The sequence below is a fragment of the Cydia pomonella genome, chromosome 27, assembly GCF_033807575.1.
Source record: "Cydia pomonella isolate Wapato2018A chromosome 27, ilCydPomo1, whole genome shotgun sequence".
NCBI lineage: Eukaryota > Metazoa > Arthropoda > Insecta > Lepidoptera > Tortricidae > Cydia > Cydia pomonella.
In genome coordinates, this window is record NC_084729.1 from 3,413,095 (window position 1) to 3,432,732 (window position 19,638).

Below are 19,638 nucleotides of genomic sequence, written 5' to 3' on the forward strand. Positions count from 1 at the left end.
GCAACCTTACTCACCGGCAGGAACACAACACTATGAGTAAGGTCTAGTGTTATTTGGCTGCGATTTTCTGAAAAACGCATTTTCACTTGAAATTACGTTAGGGTTTGCATTATTATTTTTGACCCGGATGAAGTCCAAGTTCTCATGATGGAGTCAGGAGTTGGTCACCAGAACTCCTAATCTACTAATTATAATCCCATCGTGTTTGGGCTCAAAAGATTTGCCCTGACGAACACCATCGATCTAGATGAGGTCCAGGGTCTCATGATGGAGTCAGGAGTTGGTCACTAGAACTCCTAATCTACTCATTATAATTCCATCGTGTTTGGGCTCAACAGAGTTGCCCTGATGAGCACCTTCAATCTAGATGAGGTCCAGGGTCTCATGATGGAGTCAGGAGTTGGTCACCAGAACTCCTAATCTACTCATTGTAATTCCATCGTGTTTGGGCTCAAAAGATTTGCCCTGACGAGTACCATCGATCTAGATATAGTCCAGGGTCTCATGATGGAGTCAGGAGTTGGTCACCATAATTCCTAATCTACTCATCATAACTCCATCGTGTTTGGGCTCAATAGATTTGCCCTCACGAGCACCATCAATCTAGATGATGTTCAGGGTCTCATGATGGAGTCAGGAGTTGGTCACTAGAACTCCTAATCTACTCATTATAATTCCATCGTGTTTGGGCTCAAAAGATTTGCCCTGACGAGCACCATCAATCTAGATGAGGTCCAGGGTCTCATGATGGAGTCAGGAGCTGGTCACCAGAACTCCTAATCTACTCATCATAACTCCATCGTGTTTGGGCTCAATAGATTTGCCCTGATGAACACCATCGATCTAGATGAGGCCCAGGGTCTCATGATGGAGTCAGCAGTTGGTCACCAGAACTCCTAAACTACTCATCATAACCTCATCGTGTTCGGGCTCAATAGATTTGCCCTGACGAGCATCATCAATCTAGATAAAGTCCAGGGTCTCATGATGGAGTCAGGAGTTGGTCACTAGAACTCCTAATCTACTCATTATAATTCCAACGTGTTTGGGCTCAAAAGATTTGCCCTGATGAGCACCATCGATCTAGATGAGGTCCAGGGTCTCATGATGGAGTCAGGAGTTGGTCACCAGAACTCCTAATCTACTCATCATAACTCCATCGTGTTTGGGCTCAATAGATTTGCCCTGATGAACACCATCGATCTAGATGAGGTCCAGGGTCTCATGATGGAGTCAGGAGTTGGTCACCAGAACTCCTAAACTACTCATCATAACCTCATCGTGTTTGGGCTCAATAGATTTGCCCTGACGAGCATCATCAATCTAGATAAAGTCCAGGGTCTCATGATGGAGTCAGGAGTTGGTCACTAGAACTCCTAATCTACTCATTATAATTCCAACGTGTTTGGGCTCAAAAGATTTGCCCTGACGAGCACCATCGATCTAGATGAGGTCCAGGGTCTCATGATGGAGTCAGGAGTTGGTCACCAGAACTCCTAATCTACTCATCATAACTCCATCGTGTATGGGCTCAATAGAGTTGCCCTGATGAACACAATCGATCTAGATGAGGTCCAGGGTCTCATGATGGAGTCAGGAGTTGGTCACCAGAACTCCTAAACTACTCATCATAACCTCATCGTGTTTGGGCTCAATAGATTTGCCCTGACGAGCATCATCAATCTAGATAAAGTCCAGGGTCTCATGATGGAGTCAGGAGTTGGTCACTAGAACTCCTAATCTACTCATTATAATTCCAACGTGTTTGGGCTCAAAAGATTTGCCCTGACGAGCACCATCGATCTAGATGAGGTCCAGGGTCTCATGATGGAGTCAGGAGTTGGTCACCAGAACTCCTAATCTACTCATCATAACTCCATCGTGTATGGGCTCAATAGAGTTGCCCTGACGAGCACCATCAATCTAGATCAGGTCCAGGGTCTCATGATGGACTCAGGAGTTGATCACCAGAACTCCTAGTCTATTCATCATAACTCCATCGTGTTTGGGCTCAAAAGATTTGCCCTGACGAGTACCATCGATCTAGATTAAGTCGAGGGTCTCATGATGGACTCAGTAGTTGGTCACCAGAACTCCTAATCTATTCATCATAATGGTAATTTGATGGTGCTTGTCGGAGTAAATCTATTGAGCCCAAACACGATGGAGTTATGATAAATAGATTACGAGTTCTGGTGACCAACTCCTGACTCCATCATGAGACCCTGGACTTCATCTAGATCGATGGTACTCGTCAGGGCAAATCTTTTGAGCCCAAACACGATGGAATTATAATGAGTAGATTAGGAGTTCTAGTGACCAACTCCTGACTCCATCATGAGACCCTGAACATCATCTAGATTGATGGTGCTCGTGAGGGCAAATCTATTGAGCCCAAACACGATGGAGTTATGATGAGTAGATTAGGAATTATGGTGACCAACTCCTGACTCCATCATGAGACCCTGGACTATATCTAGATCGATGGTACTCGTCAGGGCAAATCTTTTGAGCCCAAACACGATGGAATTACAATGAGTAGATTAGGAGTTCTGGTGACCAACTCCTGACTCCATCATGAGACCCTGGACTTCATCTAGATCGATGGTACTCGTCAGGGCAAATCTTTTGAGCCCAAACACGATGGAATTATAATGAGTAGATTAGGAGTTCTAGTGACCAACTCCTGACTCCATCATGAGACCCTGAACATCATCTAGATTGATGGTGCTCGTGAGGGCAAATCTATTGAGCCCAAACACGATGGAGTTATGATGAGTAGATTAGGAATTATGGTGACCAACTCCTGACTCCATCATGAGACCCTGGACTTCATCTAGATCGATGGTACTCGTCAGGGCAAATCTTTTGAGCCCAAACACGATGGAATTATAGTGAGTGGATTAGGAGTTCTGGTGACCAACTCCTGACTCCATCATGAGACCCTGGACTTCATCTAGATCGATGGTACTCGTCAGGGCAAATCTTTTGAGCCCAAACACGATGGAATTATAATGAGTAGATAAGGAGTTCTAGTGACCAACTCCTGACTCCATCATGAGACCCTGAACATCATCTAGATTGATGGTGCTCGTGAGGGCAAATCTATTGAGCCCAAACACGATGGAGTTATGATGAGTAGATTAGGAATTATGGTGACCAACTCCTGACTCCATCATGAGACCCTGGACTTCATCTAGATCGATGGTACTCGTCAGGGCAAATCTTTTGAGCCCAAACTCGATGGAGTTATGATGAGTAGATTAGGAGTTCTGGGGAGTTCTGGTGACCAACTCCTGACTCCGTCATGAGACCCTGGACCTCATCTAGATCGATGGTGTTCGTCAGGGCAAATCTTTTGAGCCCAAGCACGATGGAGTTATAATGAGTAGATTAGGAGTTCTGGTGACCAACTCCTGACTCCATCATAAGAACCTGGATGGACTTCATTCGGGTCAAAAATAATAATACAAACCCTAACGTGATTTCAAATAACACTGAAACTCTATAGCACTAATGTGCGCAAACGATTGGCATCTTGACTACGCAGCATGGGTGCGTAGCCACCATGCCAATCGATACGACAACGAAACACTATCTGTCTCTCTCTCGTACTAATATGCACAAACGATTGGCATCTTGGCTGGGCAGCATGGGTGCGTAGCCAACATGCCAAACGTTTACGATACGACAAGGAAACACTATCTGTCTCTCTATCGCACTAATATGCGCAATCGATTGGCTTCTTGGCTAGGTATCATGGGTGCGTAGCCAACATGCCAATCGTTTACGATACGACAACGAAACACTACTCTCTCTCTATCGCACTAATATACGCAAACGATTGGTATTTTGGCTAGGCACTAAGCAAGTGTGTGGCCAACATGCCAATCGTTTACGATACGACAACGAAACACTATCTGTCTCTCTATCGCACTAATATACTTTATTTATACCTGCAGTCATTTAGTAACTTCTTCATTTTCCATTGGTGTGAAAGAGACAGAATAAAGAGCAAGGGTTATAGTACACTCTGTAGTCTGTACACTTAGTAGTAGTGTACATAAAAAAAAAAAACTACTGTGCATATACAATAAAATAAAGAGTGCCCATATGATATCATATGACACTAAAATTAATGTTGCTTGAAATTATATTGAAAACTATCAAGATTATTCTAGTCTGCATTGAAACGCGCGTCGCGTTGCCGGCGCTCGCGTACCGAGCGCCAACGCCATCTATCGAGCGTTATTTCGTGAAATCGGAGAACGCTCCAAGGATTAAGGGCTCTTAACTACTTTTTTTTACTAAATTAAACTTGTCTAAAACAATAAAAATTAAAAAATTATATATAAACATGAACATATTAAAAAAAAAAAACAAAAGTTGGTCACCGGGCGAGATTCGAACCCGTAACACTCGTTTCTAGCCGTCCGCGTCTTAACCCGCTGCACCAGACGGACAGTGGCCGGCAACACGAAAGTAGCGACCATATTCTGCGTCGAAAGAAAAACGCATGAAAACTCGAAAACACGCGTTTTCCCAAACATAAGACTAATCTAGATCGATTGTATACCCCCAAAAACCCCCATATACCAAATGTCAGCGAAATCGTTAAGAGCCGATTCCGAGATCACAGAAATATATATTTATATATATACAAGAATTGCTCGTTTAAAGGTACGAGTATAAGATTTTACAATCTAAAAAAATATCATTCTACATGTTGTGTGTGTGTGTTAAGGCTTGTGTTGTGGGTACTTAGAAAACACCAATGACTCGGGAACAAATACTTACTAACATAACATAACAAATACTAGGATTGGAACCCGGGACTATCGGCTTCTCAGGCAGGGTCACTATCCAGTACCCACTAGGCAAGACCGGTCGTCAAATATCACATGTAGGATGACATTAAAAAAATACTACAGTCCGTCTAAATAACTTTGCATCGGTGTAAACAGATCAAAGTGAGATAGTGTCTTTGTAATATTTCCATATAAATATGACATTGTCACACTTTGTCATTGCAAATCCCATGTCTGACTCTATCAAGCTAATTCTGTATTAGGGAATGTAAACAGTTTTTTAACTGTATGAAAAAACCGGTTAAAACCGGTTATTAACCGAAATTTCATACAAATAAAAATTGCTTCACGTTCCCTACTATGAACCGACTTGAATAGATCAAAGATCAAAGGTCAAAGGAATAACCATTATTAACGTCGTCATTTCATAGATATTTGACGATGCGTGACACTTGATTCTATATATTCTTTTCACTTCCAAATTTTGTCGTGGCTAAGTCAGCTTGTTCCGTCTCTAGACCATGCGTGACCGTTATCCAAGGCCACTCCGCTCCTCAAGATAATTTTGCGCGCTATTTCCAACTGAGTACACAAGTTTCTTTAAAGCCCGTCACAGACGGAGCGAATATACTAAAAGATATACCAAATGGAGTATTCCACGGGTTCTCCCGTACGGATGCATTTTATTTCCTGTGTTGCGACTGTTTTTCGGCGTTAAAAGCAGGCGATTATTTTTCTGTGCATATTTTTGACCATTAGTCACAGAAAAGAAAACTCTTGTACCTGCAAATGTTCAGATAATTCGCGTTTTTACGGGACAACGATAGACAATTTCATGGAATGCTCCAAATAGCAAGGCATCTTACGATGTACTTTACGTACCATTTGACAGAGTCCACACACGAAGCTATAATATATATTATTAAGAACTTTATTATAACTTAAATAAACCGGTTTATTCGGCGAGCGACGAGACGGCTGGCCGGCCTGTACCCGTAGACCCGTACCATACCACAGTTTCAAAACTGACATATACGCTATCGAGAACGGATATAATTTCTATACATCTCGCTCACAATTATATGCGAGTACGAGCGAGATGCATAGAAAGTGAATTAGTTACCTTCTCGATAGCGTTTATGTCAGTGCCGAACTGGTGTTAGCCACACTGGTGGTGTGCCGCGTAAACAAAGACACCTACTTAGGAACCGGTTCTTATTGTTCTAAACCGGTTAATCTGACAAGAACCGGTTAAAACATAATGATTTTACGAACCAAACGTTTTGGAAATTTAACCAGTTTTCGAGCCTTGCATCAGACCACTGATTTATCGTCGGAAAGATTCCAGAATAGCGAAATTTCCACATTGATAAATGACGGATTCTTCTCATACATTTGAATGTGGATCGAAATTATCCGCTTCTTAAATGAAAGTTTCCATAATCACCTACGATTTTTTGCTGAAATATTTAGGTTTTATCCAACTTCTTTTAAACTTTCTGCAGCTGTATTGTTTTGCTCCAATGAAGGCGTAATTAGAGTAACAAAGAAAGACACCCGCTATTTGCGAACTTCACTGTTCGCGGTAGGCACTCTGATCAGACATCCGATATCGGACTAACCAATCGCTCTAACACTGGTCTGATAAACGTTGCTCACAGCAACTGTGGAATATGGCCGATACGTGTCAATTACCGAATAGTGATGGGACTCGCTCGAGCGATTTTTTGCAATATTTTTTATCGATTTCGTTCTTTGGGAAATGGTTAACCATTTTTTTATAGTAAGGGAATCAGTTTTAAATTGAACGATTTGATGAGTTCAGTGAACTTTCCTTTATGAGTCACGCAATTGCAGAATATTTTAGGGAATTTGGAAAATACGAGTATAAAAACTATAGAAACTGCGGGTCCTTGGTGTGTGGAGGCCAAAAAACTTATTAGAACTTTGGGGCGGCGTTTGAGGGATAGGGGCAGCGACCCCCGTGGCGGCTCTTTCCTGGTTCAGCAAATATCGCTGGCTGTGCAACGCGACCATGCCGCTAGCATTTTTAGCACGTTTGGATCTGCAGGTGACAGTCGGAACGGGGCATAGAGCTTTTGATATACAATTAGTTTGTTATAATTAATTAAATTTTTAGGTTTATTTCTAGTTTTAATATTTTATCAGAATGCTTTTTGGACCTACGTTTACAATGAATCTATAATACTTTTTAAGTATAAAATACTGTTGTGTAGAAGCGTCAAACTGGTTAGAGTAAGCATTTTATGAATTTCATACGATTGTAGAACAAATATTACTTATAATTAAATAAGCATAAAAAATATTGCTGCCGGCAGATTTTAAAAAAGCAATTGCGTATAGATTAATCAAATAATTATTTTTTATTAAATGCATAATGATACCGAAGTGTAGTTAAGAAACTTGGTGATACATGCCAAAAGAAATGTTAATGACTATTATTATGTTTAATTACGATCGCGGTTATAACGACTTCTATTAATTTTATTCATTTGTTAAGTTATTTAACAACTTCAACTTTTAATTTCTTTTTTAAGAAGATACTCATCAAGCGAACAATATCGTAATTAATACTGGTTTTTATGACATTTTCAATAAAATTCTAATTATTGTTCAATAAAACCAATTAACTTACTCGTAATATTACAGAAATATTTATCGCGTTATTAATAAAATAGTCTAATGCTAATTAATTCACATTTTATTTTATTTTTTAGACCCTGGTAAATTATTTACTTTGACGACCGGTTTGGCCTAGTGGGTAGTGACCCTGCCTACGAAGATGATGGTCCCGGGTTCAAATCCTGGTAAGGGCATTGTTCGTGTGATGAGCATGGATATTTGTTCCTGAGTCATGGGTGTTTTCTGTGTATTTAAGTATTTATTAATATTTATATATTATATATATCGTTGTCTAAGTACCCTCAACACAAGCCTTATTGAGCTTACTGTGGGACTTAGTCAATTTGTGTAATAATGTCCTATTTTATTTATTTATTATTATTTATTATTACTCCTATTAGCGACCTCCTTAATAGCGGATATGAGAATTGGGTTAAATCAAAATACTTCAAATTCCAGTTGAGGATATGTAGAGTCAGACTAAGCTAAGTTGGCAGCGATTTTGATAGCCCAGACGGTGCAAGTGTTATTTTAAACGTCAAACTTCTATGAAAAAATGACGTTTACTTAACAATTTCACCGCTATCGAAATTGTTGTCTACTTGGCTTTCTATGACTTTATTTTTGTAATAATCTGAAATATTTACTTATAACAATAATAATGCGCCTTAAACTTACGGGGAAAAATCTACAGGACGATCGTGAGACCCGTTGTAATGTATAGATTAGAATGCTGGGCGACGAAAGTGACTGATGAAAGAAGAGTGCACGCAGCGGAAATGAGAATGTTGAGATGGATGTGTGGAGCTGTGGAGTGACGAGAAAGGATCGGATTAAGAATGAGTATATAAGGGGAAGTTTGAAAGTAGCACCGGTAGCGGAGAAGATAAGGAGTGGTAGGTTCGCGTGGTATGGGCATTTAATGAGGAAGGATGAATGCCATATAGGAAAAATAATGTTAGGAATGAGTGTTGATGGACGGAGAGCGGATGGTAGACCCAAAAAACGATGGATGGATTGTGTGAAAGAGGATATGAGAAAGAAAGGAGTGAGTGCTGAGGTGACGAAAGATAGAGGAGAATGGAAGAGAAGAACATGTTGTGCCGACCCCACATAACGTGGGATAAGGGCAGGAGGAAGAAGAACAATAATAATAAATATTTCAGTATTTATAAATTTAAGCAACGTATATTATCGCCTAATGCTCTTAGTATTAATTTTTGACAAATTCAATATTATTATTTTTGATAAATTCAGTATGTTTTATCTGTATCTGTATTTTTTCTATATTGAAGAGATCTTCTTTACTATGAAACTCATTCACTGCAATATTCACTTAGTGATTATTGCAAGTCAAGTGTCAAAGATATTTTATCAGTTATATATTACGTCATACTTGCATATCAGTAAAGGTTAAATTTACAATAAATAAGTGTCTGCACATAACATCATATGATTGTCACATATATCATTTTAATTATGTTATGTATCATTAACGCCTAGTTAGCGTTCCTTGTAAATATAAGTTAAATATCACTAAGGGGTCACCGGAGCCTATAGCCGCCTGCAATTCCAGGGGGTCATATGCTTGTTGCCGACTCTTCATTTATCATAAACATTATGAAGTTCCCGTTATAAAAAATATATAATCAAAGCTAATTAAATATATTGTTTGAAATGTCATAATAACACTTTTAAGTAACATAAATCCCTACATATAGTGCATTTGCTACAACGGAAAACACCGCATACATATCTACATCCACGATTTTTGGTACACAGGTACTTTAGAACAAAACATTTAATTTTTCCAGTAGTTCCTAAATATCCCCCCCCCCCCCCCCCCTCATCAAATTTTTGTATGGGATTTGAATTTTTTTTTCAAAACCTATCGTGTGGGGTATCAAATAAAAGAGCATTATGAGACGATTCTAGAAATATACTACACTCTTCACCTTTTAGCCACCTGTTTTCCAAAAATATAAAAAACTTTTTCGAAACATGCCATCTTTGGGCTCCCCCAGGTGAGATTTGGCTCGGTGATTTTTTCCAAAACACACTCCAAACGTCTTGTCATATCCTCATATCAAACGTAAAATAAAGCAATTTGTAAAATAATAACTATAACTATTTATTAAAGAATTTTAACTTTTTTTTAGATGTAGATATGTATGCGGCAAATTAGCTTTTTTCCGTTAAATTTCCGTTTCCGAAAATAACTGTCTGTCTGTTACCCCTTCACACTAAAACCCCTGAACCGATTTAGATGAAATTTGGTATGGAGATAATTTGAGGCCCAAGTAAAGTTGTGCCGTTCTCGAGAACAATCACGGTTTTGTATGGGGAATATTCTCGCCCGGGGAAGGACATAGGATAGTTTTGATCAATCATCATCATCGTTCCAGGTAGTGGGCAGAAGTTAATTTAATACAGTTCGTGTCATCCACGATGACGCGCAGATTTGTTAAATCTAACCTTTAATAACATAATAATACGAGTCAAGGCACGCGTCTTCGTCAGTGACACGATCTATACGGACTATAATAATTCTAACCTTCATTATCATACATATTCTGACTCGGAACACGAATACGAGTACTAAAGTGATGTTTGAAATTAATGTTTATTAATGTACATTTAAGCCCGTCACAGACGGAGCGATAATATATATGAATATAGCGACAGATGTCTTATAGTACAGCTAAGCACCACACACGCTGACGATACCAAAATATACACGGTGGCCAAAAAATATGTGCATTCCCGTTGCCAGGTTTTGGGATTATACTGAGCAACTTTTACTATGGGACCAAACCCGATTCTTGAAAAAAAATTTTACCCTCCCACAGAAAATGGACCAGCTGAAATGTATGAAACAGCCAGAAATTTTTTTCGCGATTTCGGGGTTGGTCCCATAGTGAAAGTTGCTCTTCTGTAAAAGTAAAGGTCCCATAGTAAAAGTTGCTGAATCTTTTTTGGCCACATTGTATATCGCTGTCTGTCTAGCACCTACATTGTGAGAGAGACGAAAACAAAATATACCGAGCTAATCGCAAGTTATCTTAAATTAAATTAATTTATCCTTCATGATGCCTTATGCCTTGCTATAAGATATCGTAAGATACCCATATGTGACTTTATCTATGAAAAGGGACCTTATTGTCGTTTGTCGTTGGCGCTTACGCCGCACTGCGTAGCGCGGCGTTGTTTATATTTATAATATGGGAGCATCGTTGATAATGGCGGAAGCGTTACCGACAATAAGGTCCCTTTTCATAGATAATGTCACATATATGAATATAGCTTCGTGTGTGGACTCTGTCAAATGGTAGGTAAAATATAACGTAAGACGCCTTGCTATAAGATATCTTTTGGTATATTATTGCTCCGTCTGTGATGGATGGGCGTTATGCAATTGCTAATTAAAAATCCTTTAGTAATGTTAAGAATATCGAGCCTAAAGTAAAGAGAGTAGTTGTCGGGTGTCAGACCGTCAACATCTCCAGCATCTCCTGAGGATGCCTCGTAGAGAGGCGAAACACGTGTCGAGTTTTGTACTTTTGGTGGTGGGTTGTTATATTTATTTGCGTATTTATTTTTGAGGTGGGAGGGTGGGAATATTAATTGCATGTAAAAATACGCAAGTAAGTATAAAGGGTTAGCACTGTTTGACTACACGTTATTTTCTCGCGGATTAGCAAAGTAATATTTCTTGCTTTAATCTGAATACATTGATTTAATCTACATGTTGATTTTGAGTTCACATCCGATTTTACGATTAATAGGGATAAGGATTAAGAAGTCTTAACATTAAGTTTACTCCCATATACATGAACCGATTTTAATAAAACATGTCTAGCAAAACTGCCTTTAAATTAAAAAAAGACCGCATCTAAATCGGTTCACCCGTTTAAGAGACACATTGCGATCAAACTTATAATATAGCACCCCTATTTTTGCGTCGGTGGTTAATAACGCAAAAATTTTAGATACTTATTTACTCGTCATGTACATATCAGTTTTAGCCTAGGTTACAAGGAAGGAATTTTATATTTTATTTTCCGCAACACAACACGTCATCTCAATGTACCACATTGAGATGACGTGTTGTAATAAAAAGTAACTCGTTATTTGCTTTAAAAAAAAATGATTCATTAAATGTCAATTTTTTCGCGTACCTATTAGAGATTACCAGCAGATTCCTAACTAAAAATATTACTTTGATATATGTATTTAAATTACATTCGTTTCTTGAGATACACAATGTTACCTTTCGTCTCGTACCGATTATATTCTCCCTATTACAGTACAAGTAACATTATCAAGTCCCGGTTATATTACAATACACCGTAATCCTTATTTCGTTAAACCAGTCGGCGTGCCCCATCACTACCAGTCGAGCGCCCAGCGCCACAACAGACGGTCGCGCCGCGCGCCATTTAAATTTTCGAAATTCGAATTCTTTTAAAAAACAAACTGTTCTATTTTCAAATCCGTCGCGTACGAAGTTTGGGTGTTTTATAGTGCACACATTGGAATCCTGATTTGTTTTTGTGTTGTGTTTGTGAGTTTTATAGCAATATTAGTTCTGGTGACACAAATTGGATGGCAGTTTCATGGTTTTTAAATGCGCAGTGCTGAGTTTTCATCAATATCCTTACGAAATGCGATAGAAGTTACGGTCGAGGTGTTTTATGCTGTTGTGTTCTCTGGCGTGAAAAACATTTTTTAATCTCGAATTCTCGATGTGGCTTCGGCGGAGCGATGTCGCTCCGTTATATATTTGTTTTTATTTTAATTGTGACATCTCTGCCCGTGGCTTCGCTTGTCAAGCCAATAACCGTCACTCTTTGGGGTCGGAATAAAAAATAGCTAATTAATACTTTCTACGTGCTAAATTTCATCATGTAATCTGTAATTTTACCGTGAAAAGCTACGATTTCATAACTTTAGTAAGGATTTTTATACACAGTCGCTATCACATATATCAGACCGACCAAGGGGCTCTACAATATCTGAACATGCACTTGAAGCGTTGGTAGCCTAGCGTGCGACCTTCAATCCAGAGGTCGCGGACTTAAACCCCGCTCGTACCTACGAGTTTTTCGGGACTTAGGTGCGATATATTTGACATTTACCAGTGGCTTTTCGGTGAAGGAAAACGTTGTGAGGAAACTCGACTAATTTCAATAAGGCCTAGTGACCCCTCAGGCTTGAAACGCCATATGGTAGTCGCTTTCGTAAAAACTAGTGCCTACGCCAATTCTTGGGATTAGTTACCAAGCGACTCCCAGACGAAAAGCCGGAACAAACTCAAGCAAATGATGCTCTATAATGTCTTGAAAACATCTTAGTTTAGCTATTTGTGAACACTTTGGCCGCTCCGATTTATTGGATAGCGACTGCTAGGAGGACCTCAAATGAACTTCAACCAGTATTGAACAGTATGTCACGTATTGACATGGGAACACATTAATAGTTTAGTCGTGTCTAGACTATCAGGTTAAACCATACATTTGTAGTTAGATTTTGTGTCATGCATACACAGCCTTCATAAATGGCTGAATATTTTGAATTACTTATACTTAAATACAGATGGGGCATTTCGTGAATTGTCGCACAAACGTGAAACGTAAAGTGGGACTGGGCAGGCCATGTACGACGTATGCACCCACAGAGGTGGTAATTATTATAATAACTGTCCCACTGCTGGGCACAGGCCTCCGCTCATGCACGAGAGGGCTCGAGCTATAATCCCCACGCTAGCCAGGGGATTAGAGACTTCACATACACCTTTGAATTTCTTCTGTACGCAGGTTTCCTCACGATGTTTTCCTTCACCGAAAGCTAGTGGTAAATATCAAACGATATTACGTACATAAACTCCGAAAAACTCATTGGTATTGGATTGGTATATTGGGCGAATTATAGGGTGGTATTTTTTATTTATATCTTATTGTGCAAAGGTATTGTATCAAGGTTTTAAGAGTTGTCCAAAGGCACGCAGCGGAACCATGGCAACGATAATCAAAATGATTCCTCTACCAAACAACTGTCTAAAGTTATATAGAACTTCAAATAATGATAGCTTATATATTAAATATGTATATCAAACCGGGTCACTCACGCAGAGTTAGACCAAGCAAGTTGGCAAAGATTTCGATAGCCCAGCCTGTGCAAGTGTTGAGTAAACGTTATAATTTCATAGAAGTTTGACGTTTGAAATAACACTTACACTGTCTGGGCTGTCGAAACCGCTGCCAACTTATCTTGGTAAAGGGAAAATACAATCTTTTGTTTTTCTTTTTAATTTGTTATTATTATTTATTTTTTTTAAGTTAAACTCCCAGAGCGAAGGCTCGGAAAACGGTAAAATTTCTAAACTGTTATCATTGTACTTGGCGCAAAACATTTAAAATCCGTTATTTTTAAACCGGTTTTTATGAGAACAGTTCTTGTCAAATTAACCGGTTTAGAACAATAAATTCCGGTTTCTTCCTATGGCGATGTTTACGTGGCACACCACGAGGCCGCCCGCCCGTTGCGTCGCTCGTCGAATAAACAGGTTTTTTTTAGGTTACAATAAGGTTCTTAAAACGTTCGCATTCTTATAAAAATTCGGAGGAAAACCGAAATAAACCGGTATTTTAGGGCAGCTATGAGAAAACTGATTTCATAACACACCTCGTGTTTAGGGGTTTTAGCATTATCGAAGACTGCATCTACATATCTGAGTTTAACAAACCAGTAACCAGCCAGTCGGGGCATTATTCTCGCTCGTTAATGTAATTGCCGTATTTTCACGTGTAGTCATTAAAACGTAACGCATCAGTACCTCGTGCATCCGTCGGTAACGTAACACTAAACTGTATTTGACTAAAACATGAGTAAAACGTTTCCAAAATAATAAATAAATAAATGAGATATAAACTTTAAGCTGTCTACGGTTCCTTAAGAGGGAAGAATAGGTTTGCGATCCTAACGAAATAACGGTACTTTTTCTATGAAATTCCATTTCGGGAGAAAACGGTTTCCACTAACTAAATCATAACAAATCAATTTGATTTTGATCTCGATCGCTTCAGCATAATATATTCTAGGTTTATAAGTTCCGCTTTTTTTTGTTTTGCTCATTTCAAAAAAGGTATACCTATAAATCTAGTTTTTCATTGTGTCAATAACTTACAAAAATCATGGAAAATGGAAAATATTTAGAAGTTGAAAAACAATAAAAAAAGTAATCGATGAGTCCGATTAAAAATAAACCTGTTAGATTTAGAAACAATTTTCATATTTATAGCTTTTGTGCAAAAAAATTAAAATTCGTTTTAGACCTATGTTCCAGATTTTTTTCTATCACGCGGAAGTCAAGAAGTCAGGATTCGAAATATTCGATTTGATGAAGGTACCTACTGGATAACCTTTCAATTTATGGGAACCTTTCAACCGTGACTAGACAAGCTTTGCGTATAAATAGTCCTGGCGGCCAACCAAACTCGCAAACATTCTGTAATGCAACGACGAGATTCAATACTATCATAGTTTGCCTACTTTTATTTGTTTATTGAAACTCTCCTGCGAAAAAGAAAGCAACCCCCTTGGGAGTTATAGCTTTTTTTGTGTCACTAATTCATACGAACCAAGTTTATAGTTTATTTTTATTGTTTATGCAGAAAATTATTGATTAATTTAATAGCCGTTTAAAATATTTTTACAGCATTTTCAATCGTGCGGTGAGCGGTAGTGGCCGAGTGGATATGACGTCCGACTTTTAATCCGGAGGTCGCGGGTTCAAATCCTGGGTCGTACCAATGAGTTTTTCGGAATTTATCTACGAAATATCATTTTAAATTTACCACTAGCTTTTCGGTGAAGGAAAACATCGTGAGGAAACCTGCATACATCTGCGAAGAAATTCAAATGTGTATGTGAAGTTCCCAATCCGCATTGGGCTAGCGTGGGGACTATAGCCCAAACCCTCTCGCAAACGAGAGGAGGCCTGTGCCCAGCAGTGGGACGTATATAGGCTAAATTATTATTGTTATATATTTCAATCGTGGCTTAGAATGCTTGACAATATGGCGGACGAATGTTTGATATGTCACCGTATTTAAGAATTATTTCGCTTAAAATTTAGTTTTTTCTTCGCAAATGTGATAAAAAATGTTGTGTGTAACTTCGGGGGTAAGAATATTGCAAACTCGGGTCTTTAATTACCACCCTCGTATCCAAAATTTCACTTAGGTCCCCTCGTTTCATAATGTACTAATGTAGTTGCGTTGTTGCCTATATGGTTTTTTTTATAACCCTGGTAGCTGGTAGCACTAATTCATAGACAAAATTAATGTTACGAACATTCATCTATCAGATTTCGCAATGTCTTATTGAAGGCCAATAAATTTTATACATTACTTGTTGCGCAATTGTAACGGTTAAACTTATAATGCCGACTTTAAGGCCAAGACCAGCATCTAACATGCCTAACATACTTTAAGCCTTTATAAGGCAGGGGGAAAATATTTCCCACCTGATTTTAAACTTTATTTCAAAGTGATAGGGTTCAATTTTGCAAAGTTAAGGCCAGTACCCCAGAGGGCCTACCGCGAATCACGTTTGACGTGTTGCCTCCCTGTCGCACTTACGTGCGAATTTACAAAAGTGACAGCGAGGCAAAACGTCGAACGTGGTACGCGGTAGGCCTCAGCATTTACCTTACCTGACAAAAGTCGCACGATTACAATCAAGTGCGGTTTGACGTATGAAGTACACCAAACGTGACCGGCATTAAAGTCGCGCGACTTTTCTTATGTACATTCACGACTTCTCTTTCAATTTTTTTTAATTTAAAAGGACTGTAGATCGTTAGTTTGCTTCCTATTTCATTTCGGCACTGTTATAAGTGACAGGTCTACGAAGTAACTGCGCCTATGTCACTCCGTATTTACACCATTCAATTTCTAGAAGTCTTTCCCACATTGACCTTAGCGTGTTACTTGTGCCGATCGCTTACGGTACTTTTTTTCTGAGGTATTCTAATATCGTTAAGAAACTTTATGCAGGTGTGTCAGGCAATCGTGAATTAAAAAGGGCTAGGGTGTTGTAGTTTACTTTTATTATATCTATGTCCAGCATTGAACTATTATTAGTATGTATGGAACCGGTACAGAGAACCAGTATTTTGCATTTCGCGACCCAAACGCGTAAGCGCCATGAATTGTACAGCGCTTACGTTTTTCATTGTTTAGTATGGCTCCTCTCATATAACTACAATAACTCAGTGATGTACAGTCAAGCTTGTAGTCAAGGCTCGGAAACCGGTTAAATTTCCATACCGTCATCATGTACTTGGCGCAAAACCTTTTAAGTTAGTTTTCGCTCGAACAACGCGTTATTTTAAACCGGTTTTTATGAGAACAGTTCTTGTCAAGTTGACTGGTACAATAAAAACCGGTTTATTTCTATGTTTACGTGGCACACCACCAGGCCGGCCGGGCGTTTCGTCACGTCCAATAAACCGGTTTTTTGGGTTACAATAAAGTTCACGTTCGCGTTGTTATAAAAGTTCGGAGGAAAACCGAAATTAACCGGTTTTACCGGTATTTTAGAAACCGGTTCCGGGCCCTGCTTATAATACACATTTTTATACCTTAATGAATAAAATATCAAAACATGTATACGTATACCGTATACCTAAAGCCCCTGTCAGACGATCTATATTTGGAATAAGCTTCTGCCCGCGTCTTCGTTTGCGTGGAGTAATGATGATGATTGATAAAAACTACTCATACTCATTTATTCATAATAGTTATTTAAGATACACGTACGAAAAATAGGAAATTTGTAACGAGTGGCGATAAATTAAAACACGACCTAAGGGAGTATTTTAAATCGACATGAGACTTATATGTCACTTAATAGCAGCGCTCAAACGATACTGCGATTAATGGCTACCAACTTAACAAATTCAAACTTTATACAGTTTTCAAACTAAGTGCATTTCTGGTTAGCTGCCAACTTATCAATCCTATTTTTTTTTTCTAAATTTGCTCGTGGCGTAACCCACGCCACTCGCCTTTTTTATCCTTCTTATGCAACGATTGCATGAAACTACTATTATATAATATACACAACTTACTGAAGTGCCGTCGGAATGTTTCCGAAATTGCGAAATTTCCACATTGAATATTTTCGGAAACTTCTCATATTTTCATTTTGCGAAAGTACATATGCGGATTTTTTTCCGTTTCCAATATTTTTTTTATTCTGCGTCGATGGCAAACTAGCATACGGCCCGCCTGATGGTAAACAGTCTCCGTAGCCTATGTAAAATATGAAAGTTTTCTTGAATTCCTGTGAGACCTCCAACTTTAAAAACTTTCCAGAACACCTGTAACATAACTACGTGCTCCTATATTTACGTATACATAGGTTTTAAACTTTTAATTAACTTACTGTAATTTGCACATTAACTTAAGCTTTTGCAGTTGTTATGTTAATTTCAACATACTAACATTTTTTCCTGATAATGCCCGTATGTTTAATTTACTCGAGTGACGCACGCGCACATTGTTACAGCCACAATGGCCGCGAGCCTGTACCGACTGCGTATGCGCAATTTATTCCACACTAGCTTCTAGGGCTGCCAGATCGTATAATTCGATACGAATTTCGTATAATCGGACTGATTATTGTATCTATTATGTATAGGTAGTCGTTCGGTATAATTGGATACGAAAAAACGCGAATGGTTATTTCGCATTTCTATTTCAGTACGGGATTAACAGAGACGTATTGCCAACTTGATAATACGATACGGTGACGGTTTGAGTGGTTTTTCTCTTTAGACTCACCATTTGATCGGTTTGGTGTTCTGTACCCCTAGTGTAAATTTGATCGACATCATAACGTGACGAACGCGTTTGCGTTAAGTCTCATTTTGTATAGGATTTTGAGTTTCCAAAACGTCCCGCTTGGCGCGCTCTTTCTAAATCCAATACAAAATGAGTCTAAACGCAAACGCGTACGTCACGTTTCGAAATCGAATTTATTTACACTAGGGGTACTGTATGATGGGTGTTTGTGAGACGTGTTTAACTTTTTTGTGCTGTGTTTCAGCGCTACTTAATAAGAGATTTTAGTTACTACTTACAAAATACAAGTCGGTTTTTGAAGTAAGTAATAAAAAAATCGGGTATCATCGTTTTCATATAATGCAATCGAATTTCTTATATTTTTGACGTTGGACTGTATAATCAAGATTTATGTACTGGCAGGCCTGCTAGCTTCTGCCCGTTCGATTAGAAGTAGTGTTGGTTAAGACTTGTAGAGGCTCGCGTCCTTTTCAGAGAACTCTTTTTTTGCGTTTAAGTAATATTCTTGGTTAGGTCATAGATAAATAAGTAAGCATAGATTGGCACACTCCCTATATCAGTTTTCTTACCAAAACGCTTATTATTTTCGTAGTCTACATGTAGCGTCAAGTAGCGGATTTATCAGTACTGCTAGTTGACAATAGATGTGGTAGCCTCTACCGTGCTTAATCCACTAATAGAGCGGCAGCTGACGTTTACGACGCTTCATGATACACTCAGAGAAACTGATCCTAAAATACAAAAATCCTGCTCCAGGCTCGTGGTATCGATGCAAAATAAATAATAAAAAGGGGTCCAAAAGTAGTATATTGTAATGCCGACCGCTCAAGCGTCGCCTTTCCCTGTAATGTAGAGTGTAGCTGTAGACCTTCACCTTGGCCCTGGCATATTACTTTCGCTTCCTTCACATTCGTCATATCTGTAGCGACAACAGAGCGGCAGCTGACGTTTATGACGCTTCATGATACACTCAGAGAAACAGTGTGTGTGTGGTCGATTAGCGAAGCAGAATAAATAATAACGTGCATGATAATGCCGACAGTTCAACTGTCGCCTTCTCCCTGTAGAGTGTAGACCGTAGACCTTCACCCGGCCCTGGCATATTACTGTCGCTTCCTTCACATTCGTCATATCTGTAGCGACTCAGTCTGGCTAAGTACAAGCGCCATCATCTCAGACAGATGCGGCCGGAATCTGCAAATCTAGGGGAAAACGTCAATTCACTACATTTTATAAAAGTACTCGAAAACTAAAAACTACTGAATGGATATTCATATTCATACGATTTTCATATATTAATAGAGTGATTCTTGAGA

At 38.8% G+C, this 19,638-nt stretch overlaps 2 protein-coding genes across 2 annotated transcripts in view; both read left to right on the top strand.

The window, feature by feature from the left end:
- LOC133532768 (adenylyltransferase and sulfurtransferase MOCS3) overlaps nt 1-19,638 on the top strand; it is a 230,477-nt gene that overhangs the window by 111,882 nt on the left and 98,957 nt on the right. The gene's annotated exons all lie outside the window — the stretch shown is intronic.
- The window catches only part of LOC133532825 (la-related protein 1), a 109,914-nt gene that overhangs the window by 40,849 nt on the left and 49,427 nt on the right, over nt 1-19,638 (top strand). The window lies entirely within an intron of this gene.